Source organism: Pongo pygmaeus, chromosome 10 (genome assembly GCF_028885625.2).
Source record: "Pongo pygmaeus isolate AG05252 chromosome 10, NHGRI_mPonPyg2-v2.0_pri, whole genome shotgun sequence".
Classification (NCBI taxonomy): Eukaryota; Metazoa; Chordata; class Mammalia; order Primates; family Hominidae; genus Pongo; species Pongo pygmaeus.
In genome coordinates this window covers 108,460,756-108,476,287 of record NC_072383.2, presented here as the reverse complement: position 1 = coordinate 108,476,287, position 15,532 = coordinate 108,460,756, and the positions used below count along the sequence as shown (strand labels likewise).

Genomic DNA, 15,532 nt, shown 5'->3' with positions numbered 1-15,532 from the left:
ATCACAGCCAGTGGCTGGGCAGCTGAGAGTAGCTGTGCCCATGGCAACGGTCATCTGAGATGAGCTTCCTCCCCACCTGGCCTCAGGTTTCTGGCCCAGAGAGAATTCCAGAAGAGCCTCATTGAAGGTCCCTGGCAGGGTGGGGCCCCGGTGTCTGGGACAAAAGCTTGCTATTCTCGGGACCAGGGTGGACAGAGCCACTGATTGTCTGCAGCCTCTTTGTGTCCAGTCTCTGTGGCTTCTTGGTAAATGGGGGGAGATGTGATTTCATGGGGAATCTGGGAGACCATCAGACCCTGCCTCCTCCCTGCTGTGTGACTGTGGGGAGGTTCCTTCACCTCTCTGGGCGTGCTTCCTCTCGTGCAGCTGGATGGAGCTCATGAGGGCAGAGCCCTACACAGTGCCTCTGGCACACAGCAAGCAGTGCATAAATGCCTACATGTTAGCCCTGGTGCTTCCCCTGCCCTTTCCTCCCTAGTTTCCTGTGTTTTTCCTTCTTTTCGTCATGATTTGAGCCCATGTGTGGCATTCACTGGGGAAACAGCAAAGGCGGCAGACCAGAATGTCTCTCCGTATCTCCCACCCCACCCCTACTCCCTGATCTCATCCTAGGGGGTGTGAACAGGGACCCCCCCCTTGGTGGTGAGGGTCCTGAGGCATACAGGACAGTGGAAAGCGGTTGCTTAGTGGCTGAAAGGTGCAGTTGGAATTCAGACTATCCTGGATTTGAATCCTGATGGCACCATTGGCAGGTATCTATCTCCTTGGGCAAACGGCTTTCACTGTGTGTGGAGCCTCAGTTTGTCGGTCTGCAAAAGGTAGGGGAGAAGACTCACCCACGGGAGGGGTGGATGAGATGAAGATGATGGGGAGGACGGAAGAGGGGCTGAGAGGCTGGGATTTGCAGGGGTCCAACCCCACATGGTGGCCTTGGCTACATCCATACCTCAGAGACCAACTCCAGGCCCCCAGGGACCCAGACATTAACTCTTGGACTAAACCAACCCCTAGCTGGGCTAAGGGGAGGGGGCAGGGTTGGGGAGGGGACATGGAATGAAGGAAGGGAGAGAGCAGGGGCAGGACAGCAGGGAGTGTGGGGAAGGAGAGGAAAGAAGTTTCTGCCTGGGGAGTGAGGAGGAGAGCTATGCTTGCTGTCTTTTGGACTCAGTAGTTCCCATTTGTAAAATGGGCACAATCAGATGGGGAAACTGATGCCCACTTCGCAGGGTTGCTGGGAAGGGAGATGTGAAGGAACATACGGGAGAGCACTGGGTGAAGCTGGAAGCGCTTGGGTGGGAGGGCACGTGAAGTTAGTCTTGGAGGAGGCGGGGCCCCATTGTGGGACTATTTATTGAACAGTTACTGTGTTCCCATACTGCCCAGCCCTCACAAGCCCTATTGTGTTTAATCCCTACAACCTGAAGAGGCAGGGGAGATTACTGCTCTCATTTTACAGATGAGAGAAGCAAGGCTCAGAGAGGCAAAGTCACCTGCCCTAGGTCACAGCTTAGAAGTATGATAGAGCCACACCCAATCGTTTTGATCCTAGAGATCATGTCTTCTTCTTCCTCCTCCTCCTCCTCCTCTTCTTCTTCTTTTTTTTTTTTTTTTTTTTTTTGTAAAAGTGGGTTCTCACTATGTTGCCCAGGCTGCTCTTGAACTCTTGGCCTCAAGCGTTTCTCTTGCCTCAGCCTCCCAAAGTGCTGGGATGACAGGCATGAGCCACTGTACCTGGCTGTCTTCTTTTTTTAAAAAGAAAATTTCACAACAGCTTTATTAAGATAGTCATATACCATACAATTCACCCACTTAAAGTATACTCTTCAATGGTTTTTATTTTATTTATTTATTTAATTTTTAAATTTTTTTGAGTCTCACTCTGTTGCCCAGGCTGGAGTGCAACAATACGATCTTGGCTCACTGCAACCTCTGCCTCCCAGGTTCAAGCGATTCTCCTGCTTCAGCCTCCTGAGTAGCTGGGATTACAGGTGTGCATTACCACGCCCGACTAATTTTTGTATTTTTAGTAGAGATGGGGTTTCACCATGTTGGCCAGGCTGGTCTGGAACTCCTGACTTCGTGATCCTCCCACCTTGGCCTCCCAAAGTGCTGGGATTACAGGCATGAGCCACTGTGCCTGGCCGTCAGTGGTTTTTAGTATAGTCATACATATGAGCAACCATCACCAGTCAATTTTAGAATATTTGCATCATTCTCTTTGGTTGGGTGTGGTAGTATGCTCCTATAGTCCCAGCTACTTGGGAGGCTGAGGTGAGAGAATGGTTTGAACCCGGAAGTTAGAGGGTGCAGTGAGCTGTGGTTGCACTGCTGCACTCCAGCCTGTGCGACAGAAAAAGAAAAAGAAAACCCAAACCCTTTAGCTATTACCCTTGGCCCCCCAAATCCTCCCTTCCCCCCAGCCCCTGACAACCACTCATCTCTTTTCTGTTTCTATAGATTTGCCTCTTCTGGCCATTTCATATAAATGGAATTATGTAATATGTGGCCTTTTGTGTCTGGCCACTTAGCATCCTGCCTCCAAGGTTCATCCATGTTGTTGCATGACTCAGTAACCATTCATTTTATTGCCAAATAGTATTCCATTGTGTGGATATACTGTGTTTGTTTATCCATTGAGAATTTGAGTCGTTTTCTTTTTCTGGCTATTATGAATAATGCTGCTGTGAACATTCAAGTTTTTCTATGGACGTAAGTTCTTATTTCTCTTGGCTGTTTCTGGGGTGGAATTGCTGGGTCATATGGGAACTCTAGATTTTTTTTTTTTTTTTTGAGACAGGATCTCACTCTGTTGCCCAGGCTGGAGTGCAGTGGCACAATCTCAACTCACTGCAGCCTCCACCTCCTAGGCTTAAGCAATTCTTGTGCCTCAACCTCCTGAGTAGCTGGGATTGCAGGTGCCCACCATCACGCCCGGCTAATTTTTGTATTTTTTTTTTATTAGAGTTGGGGTTTCACCATGTTGGCCAGGCTGGTCTCGAACTCCTGGCCTCAAGTGATCCGCCCTCCTTGACCTCCCAAAGTGTTGGGATTACAGGCGGGAGCCACCGTGCCTGGCAGTAACTCTAGATTTAATATTTGGAGGAACTGCCAGAGTGTTTTCCATAGCAGCCACTCCATTACACATTCCCACCAGCAGTGCGTGAAGATTCCAGCTTCTCCACTTCCTCATCCATACTTATGGTCTGTCTTTTTGAGATCATATTCTTTTTTTTTTTTTTTTTCCTAGACAGGGTCTCACTTTGTTGTCCAGGCTGGAGTGTAGCTGCCCGAACACAGCTCACTGCAGCCTTGACCTCCGGGGCTCAAGTGATTCTTCTGCCTCAGCCTCCCCAAATGCTATGATTACAGGTGTGTGCCACCGCACCTGGCCAAGAAAATATTCCGGCTGGTCATGGTACACTGTAGAGTCTGCTGGGCTTGGGTTCAAATCTTACCAGTTGTGGGATGATCTCAGACAAGTGGCCTCTTTGTGTCATTATCTATAAAATGGTGGAAGAATTCCTCCTTTCCAGGCTGTCAAAAGATGAACTGAGTTAGTGGCAGGATCAGGACTATGCCAACTGTAAAGTATGTAAAGTGAGGTGCACGTGTCTTGTTTTCATAACTGGGTACCCTGGGTATAAAGTCCCTGAGATCCTGACCTGTCTGGCTCACCAATCTCTCCCCAGCATCTGGCACTGGACCTGGCATACAGTAAGCACTTGGTAAATGCAAACCCTTGGCTGCTGCCCAGGAATCTTTCTTAGGGGAGGTAGCTGAGTCCACCTGGGGCAGTCCAGGAGCTGCGTGGAGAGCAAGGCTGCGCCCCACTTGTGGCTGCCACATGACTCACAGCCAATGCTGAGGGCCTTGAAAGTTTTTCCTTCCCTAAGAGGAAACGTTATTTCTGGCTAGGCACAGTGGATCATGTCTGTAATCCCAACGTTTTGAGAGGCCAGGTTATGAGGATCACTTGAGCACGGGAGTTTGAGACCAGCTTGGGCAGCATAGCGAGACTCCACCTGTACAAAAAATAAAATTTAAAAAGCCAGGCTTGGTGACACACACCTATAGTCCCAGCTATTCAGGAGGCTGAGGCGGGAGGATCGCTTGAACCTAGGAATTTGAGGCTGCAGTGAGCTATGATCAGGCAACTGCACTACAGCCTGTGCTACAGAGCAATACCCTGTCTCTCTCTAAAAATAAAAAAAAGATTAAAAATTAAACTTAAAAAATACATTCATATTGTTGTGTGACCATCGTTCATCTCCAGAACTCTTTGCATCTTGCAAAACTGAAACCCTATGCCCAACAAACAGCAACCTCCCATTCTCCTCTCCCCCAGCTCCATCAACGAGGACTTTTTTTTTTTTTTGAGATGGAGTCGCTCTCTGTTGCCCAGGCTGGAGTGCAATGGCGCGATCTTGGCTCACTGCAACCTCCCTCTCCCAGGTTCAAGCAATTCTCCTGTCTCAGCCTCCCAAGTAGCTGGGATTACAGGTGCCCGCCACCATGCCCAACTAATTTTTGTATTTTTAGTGGAGACGGGATTTCACCATGTTGGCCAGGCTGGTCTCAAACTCCTGACCTCAGGTGATCCACCCACCTCGGCCTCCCAAAGTGCTGGGATTACAGGCATGAGCCACTTTGCCTGACCCATCAACCAGTATTTTTAAAGCACCTACTAAGTGCCAGGTGCTAGACCTGTGGTCATGAACATATTCCCTTGCTTCATGGACACTGGTACCCATTTTTTAGGTGAGGAAACTGAGGCATAGAGAGAGAGGGAGGCTCTTGCCCACAGCTCCCACCACAGCTCCTTCTCCCATCAGCGGCAGGGCAGGATTTGAACCCCGGTGTCTGGTGTAGAGGCCAAGCTCCAGCTGCTTAGCCCAAGATGAGTCACTTCCCTGCATGGGGGCCTCAGTTGCCCCATCTGTGAAATGGGGATCAGGAAAGAGTTGGGTTAGCGATGCTGATGCTGAGGGCTCAGGCCCCTTCCCTCTGAGCTTAGAGACGAGGAGGTCACCATCCCTGGCCCCATCTCCTCTAGTTCCAGTCCCCAACATCAGCCTCCTTATGGCTGGGATCACTCTTGCCATTTTCTTTAAATTAAGACAGGCCTTTCTGCAGAAATGGGTCCCAGACTCACTCCTCCACCCTCAACCTGGCCCAGCCCCAGCCCCAGCCCTGAGGGCCCCCAGCAGGTAGCTGTCTGTCAGGGAGGTGTGAGGGGCCCCGTGTTTACCTTCCTCTCCACTGCCAGACATCTGCCTGTTTACTCCGGACCCTCAGAGGGTTCTCTTTCCCACCCTAACCCCCACCATGGAGGAAGCAGCTTTTGGAGAGGCCACACTCCTCTCTAAGCCTCAGTTTCCCATTTGCAAAATGGGTACAGCAAAACCTACCTCACAGCCTGTTCTCCCTCTCACCCTCTACGCTTCTGTGCTCAGTGAGTTAATTATTAGGGTTTGTTTCTTTGTAAATGTTTCACGCTGGAGGTGAACACATCACTCCTATTCAGGGGTACACACACTCTCTCTCTCTCTCTCCCCACCCCCGCACCCAGCAATTCTAAAATTTCACTTTCCAGCTGTTGAACCTCAGGGGAGATGCTGCTATTTTCAAGCTGAGGAGGAAGGAGCTACCCCACAATCCCTGAGTCAGCTCAATTTAGTGAAAACACTAAAGATGAAAATGGCATGGCTCTGGGCTGGGCATGGTGGCTCACACCTGTAATCCCAGCACTTTGGGAGGCCAAAGGGGGAGGATCATCTGAGGTCAGGGGTTCGAGACCAGCCTGGCCAACATGGTGAAACCCTGTCTCTACTAAAGATACAAAAACTTAGCCTGGCATGGTGGCACACGCCTGTAATCCCAGCCCCCAGGAGGCTGAGGCAGGAGAATCGCTTGAACTCAGGAGGCAGAGGTTGCAGTGAGCTGAGATCATACCCCTGCACTCCAGCCTGGTCAACAGAGTGAGACTCTGTCTCAGAAAAAAAAAAAAAAAAAAAAAAGGCTCTGCACAGCCTGGATGCTCCCAGCATCTTCACTGTGACTGTGAGGTGAGGACTTTTGTATGCCCCACTCTACAGGGGGACGTAGAGGCACTGAGGCACAAAGGTGAAGGGACTTGCATAGGGCTGCTGGGTTAGGGAGTCACAGAGCCAAGCTGTGGGCCTGCTAGGCTTTCCAACCACCCTGGAGGAAGTGAGCTGCCCATCCTGTGGAGGTATTCAAGTGGACTCAGCGCTGGGTAGAGGGTATGGCTATGTGTTGGGGCCCACTTTTGTTATCTGATTAAAAAAAATACATGGGTGGGTGTGGTGGCTCATGCCTATAGTCTCAGTGCTTTGGGAAATTGAAGTGGGAGGGTCACTTGAGGCCAGGAGTTGGAGATCGGCTGCCCTCCCCCACCCCCCCTTCTACAAAAAAATAAAAATTAGTGGGGTGTGGTGGCACATGCCTGTACTCCCAGCTGCTCAGGAGGCTGAGGTGGGAGGATCACTTGAGGCCAGGAGTTTGAGGCTGTAGTGAGCCGTGATCGTGCCACTGCACTTCAACCTGGGTGACAAAGGGAGAACATGTATCAAAAATAATAATAATAATAAAAAATAAACAAAAATGCATTGAGCCAGCCACGGTGACTCACACCTCTAATCCCAGCACTTTGGGAGGCCGAGGTGGGTAGATCGCTTGAGCCCTGGAGTTTGAGACCAGCCTAGGCAACATAGTGAGATCCTATCTCTGCAAAAAATTTAAATAAAATTAGCCAAGCGTGGTGGTAGGCGTCTGTGGTCCCAGTTACTAGGGAGGCTGATACGGGAGGATTGCTCCAACGCTGGTGGTTGAGGCTGCAGTGATTCGTGATCACGCCACCGCACTCCAGCCTGGGCAAGAGTGAGACCCTGTCTCAAAAACAACAGCAACCAAACATTGATGGCCTACTCCGAGGCAGGCTTCGCAGTAAGCACTGGGTGAAGACCAAGGAGAGCAGCTCACATTTATTTACCCCTGAACCATCTCTATGGGCCATACCCGAGGCTAGGGACCTCCTTCAACGCCTCAGAGGGAATTGTCTGCTGAATGAATGAATGAATGAGCAAACACCTGGAGGACTGGGCCGGGACGCCCATGAACAGACTAGGACACAGTCCCAGGGCGGCCCGAAATCACGGAGCAAGATCGAATCGGAGCCGATTCCAACCAGAGCCCTCTCCAAAGACAGTCTGCCGCTCTATCCAGGGATCGCGACACCCATTTTCCAGGTGAGGAAACTGAGGCCCTGGCCCAGCACCTCCCCCGCAGGGGAGGCCTTCGCTGGGCGGGCGGGGTGCGAGCAGGGGCCGCCCCTTCTAGGGCCTGCGCTCGGCGGGGTCCGCGGGCCGGCGGGTGGGCGGGGAGCAGGCCGGGGGCGGCGCGCGGCTGGAATCTGAGCCGGCGGAGGAGGGACCCGCGGGCGGACGGGCGCCGGGCGGGCCGGCCGGGATTCAGGAAGCGAGGAGCTCCCCGGCCGCCGGCGCCCAGCCGTCCCGGAGGTGAGTGGGGCCCGGGCCCGGGAGGGGCGGCCCAGCCGAGGTCCCCTCGCGCCCCTGGGGACATCTCCGTGGCCTGTCCGGCTCCGGGAGGTCCCAAGGCTCCAAAGTGCGGGCCGGGGGCGCGGGAGACGGAAGGCGCGAGGTTCCGCAGGCGCCAGCCTCTCCGCTAAGTGCCCTTGGGCCGGACACCGGCTCTCTGGGCCTCGGTTTTACCACCTGTGAAATGGGCACCAAAGTGGGGCCTGGGGTGGCAGGTCTGGGGGGAGGGCGGTTCGGTTCCCTGAGACCCCAAGCCAGGGAACCAAAGGCCCGGAGCCTTGCAGCCCACCTTAGGAGATTTGGAAGGGGGATTTCGGGGGACCTAAGGTTTGCCCTTGGCCTCTGAGCATGTCGGAGGGAATTTGGAGTCTGGAGCTTCCAAAGGCTTCTTCTTGGTTACTGAGTCCCGGAGAGACGGCTGTTTCCTCCAAGAGGCATGAAAATCTTTAACCTCTAGTTCTGCCCTGGACTCTCAGGACGTCCCGGGGGCGGGTGGCGGGGGTGGGGGTGGGGGAGAGAGAGACTCCCACACTCCCCGCTTGCCTGGAAACACCAACCACGGACCATTCATCCAGCCACCCACTGCTCCAGCCTGCCCCAGCTGTTCCCTCTGTCTGTCCTGTTTTGCAGATGGGGAAACTGAGGCTTAGGTCGGGGATCTAGACAATTGGGATTTAAACCCAGGGGCTGTCCAGCCCCAAAGCCTTTCCCACCACACCAGGTGGCCTGTCATGGGGCCAGCTCTGCACACACGGCCTGGCGCCGCCGGGGTGCTTGGGAAGTGGCAGGGCAGAGGTGGGCCCTGTGGCTGTTCTGGCTCAGCTTCTAAAACAAGGGCCTCTGCTGGGGGCAGGGGGGCCGTGAACCCCTGAAATGCTAGGCAGATACCCTGTGGGAACTTTGTTCTGGGATGCTAAGAACCGCTTGAGGATTTAAGCTTTGCCACTCTGGCTCCAGAGCAAGGGCAGAGGGTAAGTCGGGACTCCCCGGGCTCCTGAGGAGGGTGACGAGGTGGGCTTTTGGGGGAACATGGGTAGAAAGGTCAGGCCTGGGTCATCTGCAGGGCTAAGAGTGGGCCTGTGTGGGGCCCGGGGTGTGCTCTGTAGTCCCCTGCTGTGTGACCTTGGCCTGGTCCCTTAGCTGTCTGAGCCGTTGTGTTCTCTCCTCTGTAATACTGAGGTACCTGAGGGCAAGCCCCCAGGGCTGTTGTGAGGACCGATGACCTTCCAGGAACCTGGCACAGCCACTGTTGGTTGCCATCATTGTTTCACCAGTTGTTGTTGCCCCAAACATTTTCTTAAAAAAGAGGGTGAAAAAAGTCAATTGGCCATTTCCACATTTCTCTAGTTCATTCTGTTTGAAGAACCATGGGAACCAGAAAGGCTGGACACCCACCTTGATTGGTGAATTGCAGGGGGAAGGGGTCCCAGACACAAATGGCAAATGGCAGTCATAGTTCAGGGCGGTTCACTTTGTAAGATCAAGGTGGGGCTGTTTTGAAATGGAGGTAACCAGGGAATGGTTGCCTGAACAAAAAGGATGTGATGCCCCCAGGAGGGATGTTTCACATGAGCTCCTGTGAGGATGGCTGGGATTCCCCAGGTGAAACCCAGACACCTTATATCTGGGGAAGGGGCTGTGGAGGTTCTTCCTGCCTCATCCGGTGCCACCTGGGCCTCTGCCACTTACTCCCTTCTCCAGCAAATGCTCTCTGCAAGCTCACCCGTGCCAGCTCTGGGCTGGGCACTGGAGCACTGAGATGCTTCCAATCCCAGCTTTGCTGTAGCCTGAGGGGTGTGAAGGCAAGAAGGATTTTCCCTTGTGGCCCCCCGGGGAGAAGCTCCCACACCTGACTTGTGGGCATCTAGCAAGGTGTGCGTGGATGGCCAACGCTTTGTAAATGTATGCTGTGGAATGGATGGGGTCGGGGAGAATGCCGTAGGGTAGGAGGACTGGCCCAGGAAGGACCCACGAGGGCTTGGTCAAGGTGGTGTTTGAGCCGCACCTTAAAGAATAAACGCAGAAGTAGAGGAAAGAGTATTCAGGCAAAGAGAATGGCACTAGCAGAGATATGACTTTTACCTGTTACCAGGTGGCTACACCTGGGGTTTATAGAGCAGAGAAATAGTTCTGTTTGTCTGGAGTTTGTGACGTGACTGGAAAGGGTGAGGGATCAGACAGGCAGGGGCTAAATCAGATCCAGAGGCCCAGAAGTCCTGCCTGGGAGTGACACGGTTGTTTGTGTGTTCTAGAAAGGTCCCCCTGGCTGCAGAGTGGGAAAGATTGGAGGAGCTGAGACAGAGGCCGGCCTCAAGGCTGGGGAAGTCATCCAAGCTCTGAGTGGAGAGGGGCAGCTGGAAGGAGATGTAGGAGGGAAGGAAACACACAAGACTGAGCCTCATGTGCCTGGCACATAGTAGGTGCTCAGTCAGTATCTATGGCATGGTTGTCTGAACAAATACTTTTGAGATGGTCAAAGTCCTTTGAGTTCCTTCCTCTGTTCCTAGGGGGATGGGGTCCACATGAAGTGGGCGTCTCTACTCCAGGCAGGCCCTTGACCCTGCTGTCTGCCTCACGTTCCCCCATTTGACTTTGGGAAAGACACTCCAGTCTGTTCTCCAAATTATAGGGACCCAGGTAACAGCTCCTCTTGTCACAGATAGGGTCTGAGGAGCCAAGATAACATTTATTTCATGCCAGTGGGCCCTCTGGAATGCTCCACATCGCCAATTTGGAGCAGAATTCACCTGTTAAAGATTAATTCCGATCTCTTGAGATAAGTGGCTGCTGTTCTGAACTCTGGGTACAAGGTTCTGTCTGGCTTTAGCCAACCCTGGGTTGCATTAACAATTATTATGATGGTGGCAGGCCTTTATTGAGCGCTTACTGTATGCCAAGCACTGAGTCAAGAACCCTCAGCACATTTGGATACAAAACTATTTTTGTCTCTATTTTTCAGAGGGCAGAATGAGGTCTAGAGGGTGAAATCGCTTGCCTGGGTTCTCTCAGCTGAGAAGGGGCAGAGCTGGGACCTGAATCCCATTTGTGTGATTGCAAATCCATCCCTTCACCTGTAAGGTGGCCCGTCCCCATTTGTCTGGACCCTCATTGGGGTGCCTGGGGTCATGGGGGAGCTACTCTGCAGTCAAGAGATAGGAACCTGAATTGGCCGGGTGCAGTGGCCCACACCTGTAATCCCAACACTTTGGGAGGCCGAGGCGGGTGGATCGGTCGAGCCCGTGAATTTGAGACCAGCCTGGGCAACATGGTAAAACTCCATCTCTAGAAAAAATACAAAAATTAGCCGAACATGGTAGCACACACCTGTAGTGCCAGTTACTTGAGAGGCTGAGGTGGGAGGATCACTTAAGCCCAGGAATCAGAGGTTGCAGTGAACTGCGATTATGCCACTGCACTCCAGAGCGAGAGATCCTGTCTCAAAACAAACAAAGAACCTGAATTACAGACAGGCCTGGGCTTAAACTGCATCTGCATGTTTAAGACAGGCCTGCTATTCCCCCCTGGAGGAGCTCAGGGAAGCCACCTGGCCTCTCTGGGCTTCCATTTCCTCCTCTGTCAAAGGGACTCTCATCCCACTTTGCAGGGATGATCCAAGGCACGTGGATGGGGCTCTGAAGCACAGAAGCACAGCTCTTCTGCCTCAGCCTGTGTCAGCTCCCCTTGTCCCCAAGCCCATTCCAGGGCATGTTTTCTTCCAGCTTATCCCCCAGACATCCTCAGAGAGCCCCTCCATGCCAGGTGGGTGGGTGGAAGGTATTGAGGGCAAAGCTAGACTTGTATTTAGGCAAATAATGATATGTTTTCAGCAATGAAATATTTATGAGCATTGACTGAGTGCCAGGAGCCGTCAACTTTTTTTACTTTCCTGATTTAATGCTTAAAAACTAGGGCTGGAGCCCAGCTGCCCCGGTTCAAATCCTAGCTTCTAATAAGTTCCATTATTCCTTTGGCCTCAGTTTCCTCATCTGGACAACGTGGATAAGGTAATGCCTGCCTTGCTGGGAGGTTGTGGACAGTCTTCAGCACAACCTTGAGTGTTTAGTTTAAAACCAGCATCTATTGCCTGATGTTCACTTTTTATTTTTATTTATTATTTTTAGAGACAGGGTCTCAGTCTGTCGCTCAGGCTGGAATGCAGTGGTGTGATCATAGCTCACAGCAGCCTCGAACTCCTGGGCTCAAGTGATCCTCCTACTTCAGCCTCCCAAGTAGTTGGGACACACTCAGCTAATTAAAAAAAGGTTTCTTTCAGAGACGGGGTCTCACTATGTTGCCCAGGTTGGTCTGGAATTCCAGAGCTCAAGTAATCCTCCTGCCTTGGCCTCCCAAAGTGCTCAGATTACAGGCGTGAGGGCTGATGTTCATTTTGATGGTGTCATAGCTTCCCAACTGCCGGGGGTGGGCAGGGGCAGGAATGCTGAGCCCCATTTTTCAGCTGAGGAAATCGAGACTCAGAGAGGAAGCAATTTACCCAGGGATGCCCAGCTGGCTCATGGCAGAGCTGGAGCTGGAAGCCAGATCTGAGTGACACTGGTGTCCTTGGGTCCATGAAAAGCCCAGTGGCCAGCTTAGCTTCTTACATGGAAAGCCACGGTAGGCTCACCCACCTTGGCGTCTGAGCCACCTTAGCTTACCTCCCAGCTCCGCCAGTTGCTGCTCTGTGACCTCAGGAAGTGGCTTAACCTCTCTGTTCCTGGGCTTTGCTGAGGTCAGAGCTCTGCCAACTTGAGGAGGGATTTGGGTTATTCTGGCTGCTGCTCTTGTCCTGGCCTGGGCTCCTTTGGCCTTGGGTGCACTTGCATCCCATGAGCTGGCACCCCAGTGGCTGGACAGGAATGAGGAAGGGACAGGGCGTCACTTTCGATGCGACTCTTCCCACCCCTAGCCCCTTCCTGACCATTGGTTTCCCCTTTCTGCCCCGAGCCCTGGCCACTGCTGGCTGTGTGACCCCAAGGAGGTCACATCACTTCTCTGAGCACGTTTCCTCATCGGTGAGGGAGGATCATACGAGACCACGCCAGGCGCACAGGAAGCCCTTGCCGGTCTCCAGATGAGGTCAGGGCATTGGAAAGGCCACAGAAGGAGGCGGGGTCTCAGGGGACAGACAGGCGGGCAATTGACCAAACGGGAATATCCTTCTATTTCTTTGGTTAGTGAGTAACAGCTGCCTCTCCTGTCCACCCACCCTACTCCTTGCACAAAGAGCTCCTCAGTCTCACCGGGCACCTGCTTTCCCCTGAGGGTGGAGTGGCCTGGGTTCCACCCGGGTGACCAAGCGGGCTGGCCATCTTCTGGGACCATTCCCTGTGTGTTTGTGTATGTGTGTATGTGTGTGTATATTGATGTGCATGTGTATGTGTGTATGTGTGTGTATGTGTATGTGTGTATATGTATGTCTATATGTGTATGTGTATGTATGTGTATATATGTGTATGTGTGTATATGTATGACTATATGTTTATGTATGTGTGTATATATGTGTGTATGTGTGTATATGTATGTCTGTGTGTATGTGTGTGCATATGTGTATGTATATACGTGTGTATGTGTGTATGTGAATGTCTACGTGTGCATGTGTGTATGTGTGTGTATGTTTGTGTGTATATATATGTATGTGTTTTTATTGTGTGTACGTATGTGTATATGCGTGTAATGTATATATGTATTTGTGTGTATTTTGTGTGTGTGTGTTTATGGAGGGTGGGTTCCATGGGCTTTGGGCTGAGACCCCAGCAGGTGAGGGTGGGACAGGGGGCATGGGGTTGACTGACCCATGGGTCTGGCTCACTCCTGTCCCTGCTTGGCACACAGGAGGGGCTCAGGAATACCTGTAGATAGAGTGAAGGGATGAATAAAGGAAGGAATGAGTGACTGGACAAGCCAGCCAGGCAGGGCATCAGAAGGAAGCACCTGCTCAGATACAGGCTCTGGCTCTGAGACCAAGTGTGCTTGGGTGAGTGTCCTGGTCTTGTTGAGCCTCAATTTCTTCATCTATAAAATGGGCTCATGATAGTTGTCCTCATGAGAGGTGTTGGTCTTATAGGCCAGAAAACCCCACACATAGTAGGTGCTCAGTAAGCTGTCTGTTAAAAGATGGATGGGAGGAAGCTAATTAGTTAGTTGGGCAGAGGTTCACTTTGGAGACCTGTCTGCCCTGGAGAGAATGACTAAGCCCGTCTTTCACTCCTTTCCCCTGTTCATTCATTCATTCATTCATTCATCCAGCAAATACATCTTGAGCAGCTGCTATGTGCCAGGACCTGTTCCAGGCATCTGGGCCTCAGCAGTTACCAGAAGGGAGTCCCTCCGCCCTAGAGCTTTTGTCTGAGTGACATCATTCCACACGTAGTGCTTTGAGGCCACTTTGTGAGACTCTGATACCCACAATGACAAGTAATCCAGCAGTGGGAACTGTGATGAGCTCCCTTTTACAGGCGAGGAAACTGAAGCTCGGAGAGGTCAAGTGATCCATCTGGGGCCACACAGTTACTAAATGGCAAAGTCAAGATTCAGACTCCAAGCCTGTCACCACTGTGCCATCCTGTCCTGCTGAGTTCCAAGGGACATGGCGTTGAGAAGGGGGGTCCTAGGGAGAGGGCATGGTAGCCCCCAAAGGGATGAATGAACTCAAATGGATTTAAAAGCAGATGGTTGGAAGTCTAGCCACATTCACTTCCTGTAGCGTTGTGGCCTCAGTTAAATCTCGTTCTTTCTGATCTTCAGTTTGTTCATCTGTGAAAAGGTGACAATAACACCTACCTCAAATGAGAGAGAAATGTGAAAGTGCTTAGCATATGATAGATATTGGATAAACGTCAGCCCTTACCTCCTTTCTCCCGGGACTGACTTTATACATCTGGGAATGGAGACAATAATATTTAATCTCTATAGTTATTATTTGGATTAAAATAGAAGGGGCCAGGCATGGTGTTTCACACCTGTAATCACAACACTTTGGGAGGCCAAGGTGGGTGGATCACGTGAGCCCAGGCATTGGAGACTAGCCTGGGCAGTATAGTGAGACCCCATCTCTACAAAAAATAAATTTTAAAAGTAGGCATGATGGGCTGGGTGCGGTGGCTCACGCTTGTAATCCCAGCACTTTGGGAGGCCGACGTGGGCGGATCACGAGGTCAGGAGATCGAGACCGCGGTGAAACCCTATCTGTACTGAAAATATAAAAAATTAGCCGGGCGTGGTGGTGGGCACCTGTAATCCCAGCTACTCGGAGAGGCTGAGCCAGGAGAATGGCGTGAACCCGGGAGGCGGAGCTTGCAGTGAGCCGAGATCGCGCCACTGCACTCCAGCACTCCAGCCTGGGTGACAGAGCGAGACTCTGTCTCAAAAAAAAAAAAAAAAAAAAAAAAAAAAAAAAAAATATATATATATATATATATATATATATATATATATATATATATATATAGTAGGCATGGTGGTACATGCCTGTGGTCCCAGCTTCTGGGGAGGCTGAGGTGGGAGGATTGCTTGAGCCTGGGAGGTCGAGGCTGCAGTGAGCTATGATTGTGCCACTGCACTCCAGCCTGGGTGACAAAGCCATACCCTGTCTCAAAACAAAAAACAACCAAATGGGAGGTGCTGTGTGAAGTATGCCATGGAGGGTAGGCATTACTGATGGTAATTTGCAGGCATTAGCCTCAGTCATAATTTCAAGCAGTTAACCCCTGAGGCAGCAGCCTACTGTTGGCACAGACTGGTGTTGAGGTGGGCTGGGACAGAGGAAGGATCTCAAACTGGTTTTCTGCTGCCTCGGGCTCCCTTCCCCGACTCCTGCCCCATCCGCTCATAACGGGCGCCTGCCCTCTTCCCCCTCCTCTGATTTGGCAAACTCGGGACTTTTGCTCCTAGAAGTGGGGTAGAGGAGTGTGTGCATGGACGAGTGTCCTGTCCCTTCTGGTCCTGAGTCTCCCAGC

The 15,532-nt window shown here is 51.9% G+C and overlaps 1 protein-coding gene across 3 annotated transcripts in view; it reads left to right on the top strand.

Annotated features, from left to right (window-relative positions):
• The first annotated feature begins 7,413 nt into the window (after positions 1-7,413).
• TRPV4 (transient receptor potential cation channel subfamily V member 4) overlaps positions 7,414-15,532 on the top strand; it is a 51,033-nt gene continuing 42,914 nt past the window's right edge. For 2 of the 3 annotated variants that reach the window (XM_054444943.2, XM_054444942.2), the window contains exon 1: positions 7,414-7,538. The gene's annotated coding sequence lies outside the window, so the exon portion shown is untranslated. Of the gene's footprint in view, positions 7,539-8,268; positions 8,549-15,532 lie in introns of those variants that run through there. The other variant, XM_063646717.1, reaches the window with a different exon arrangement.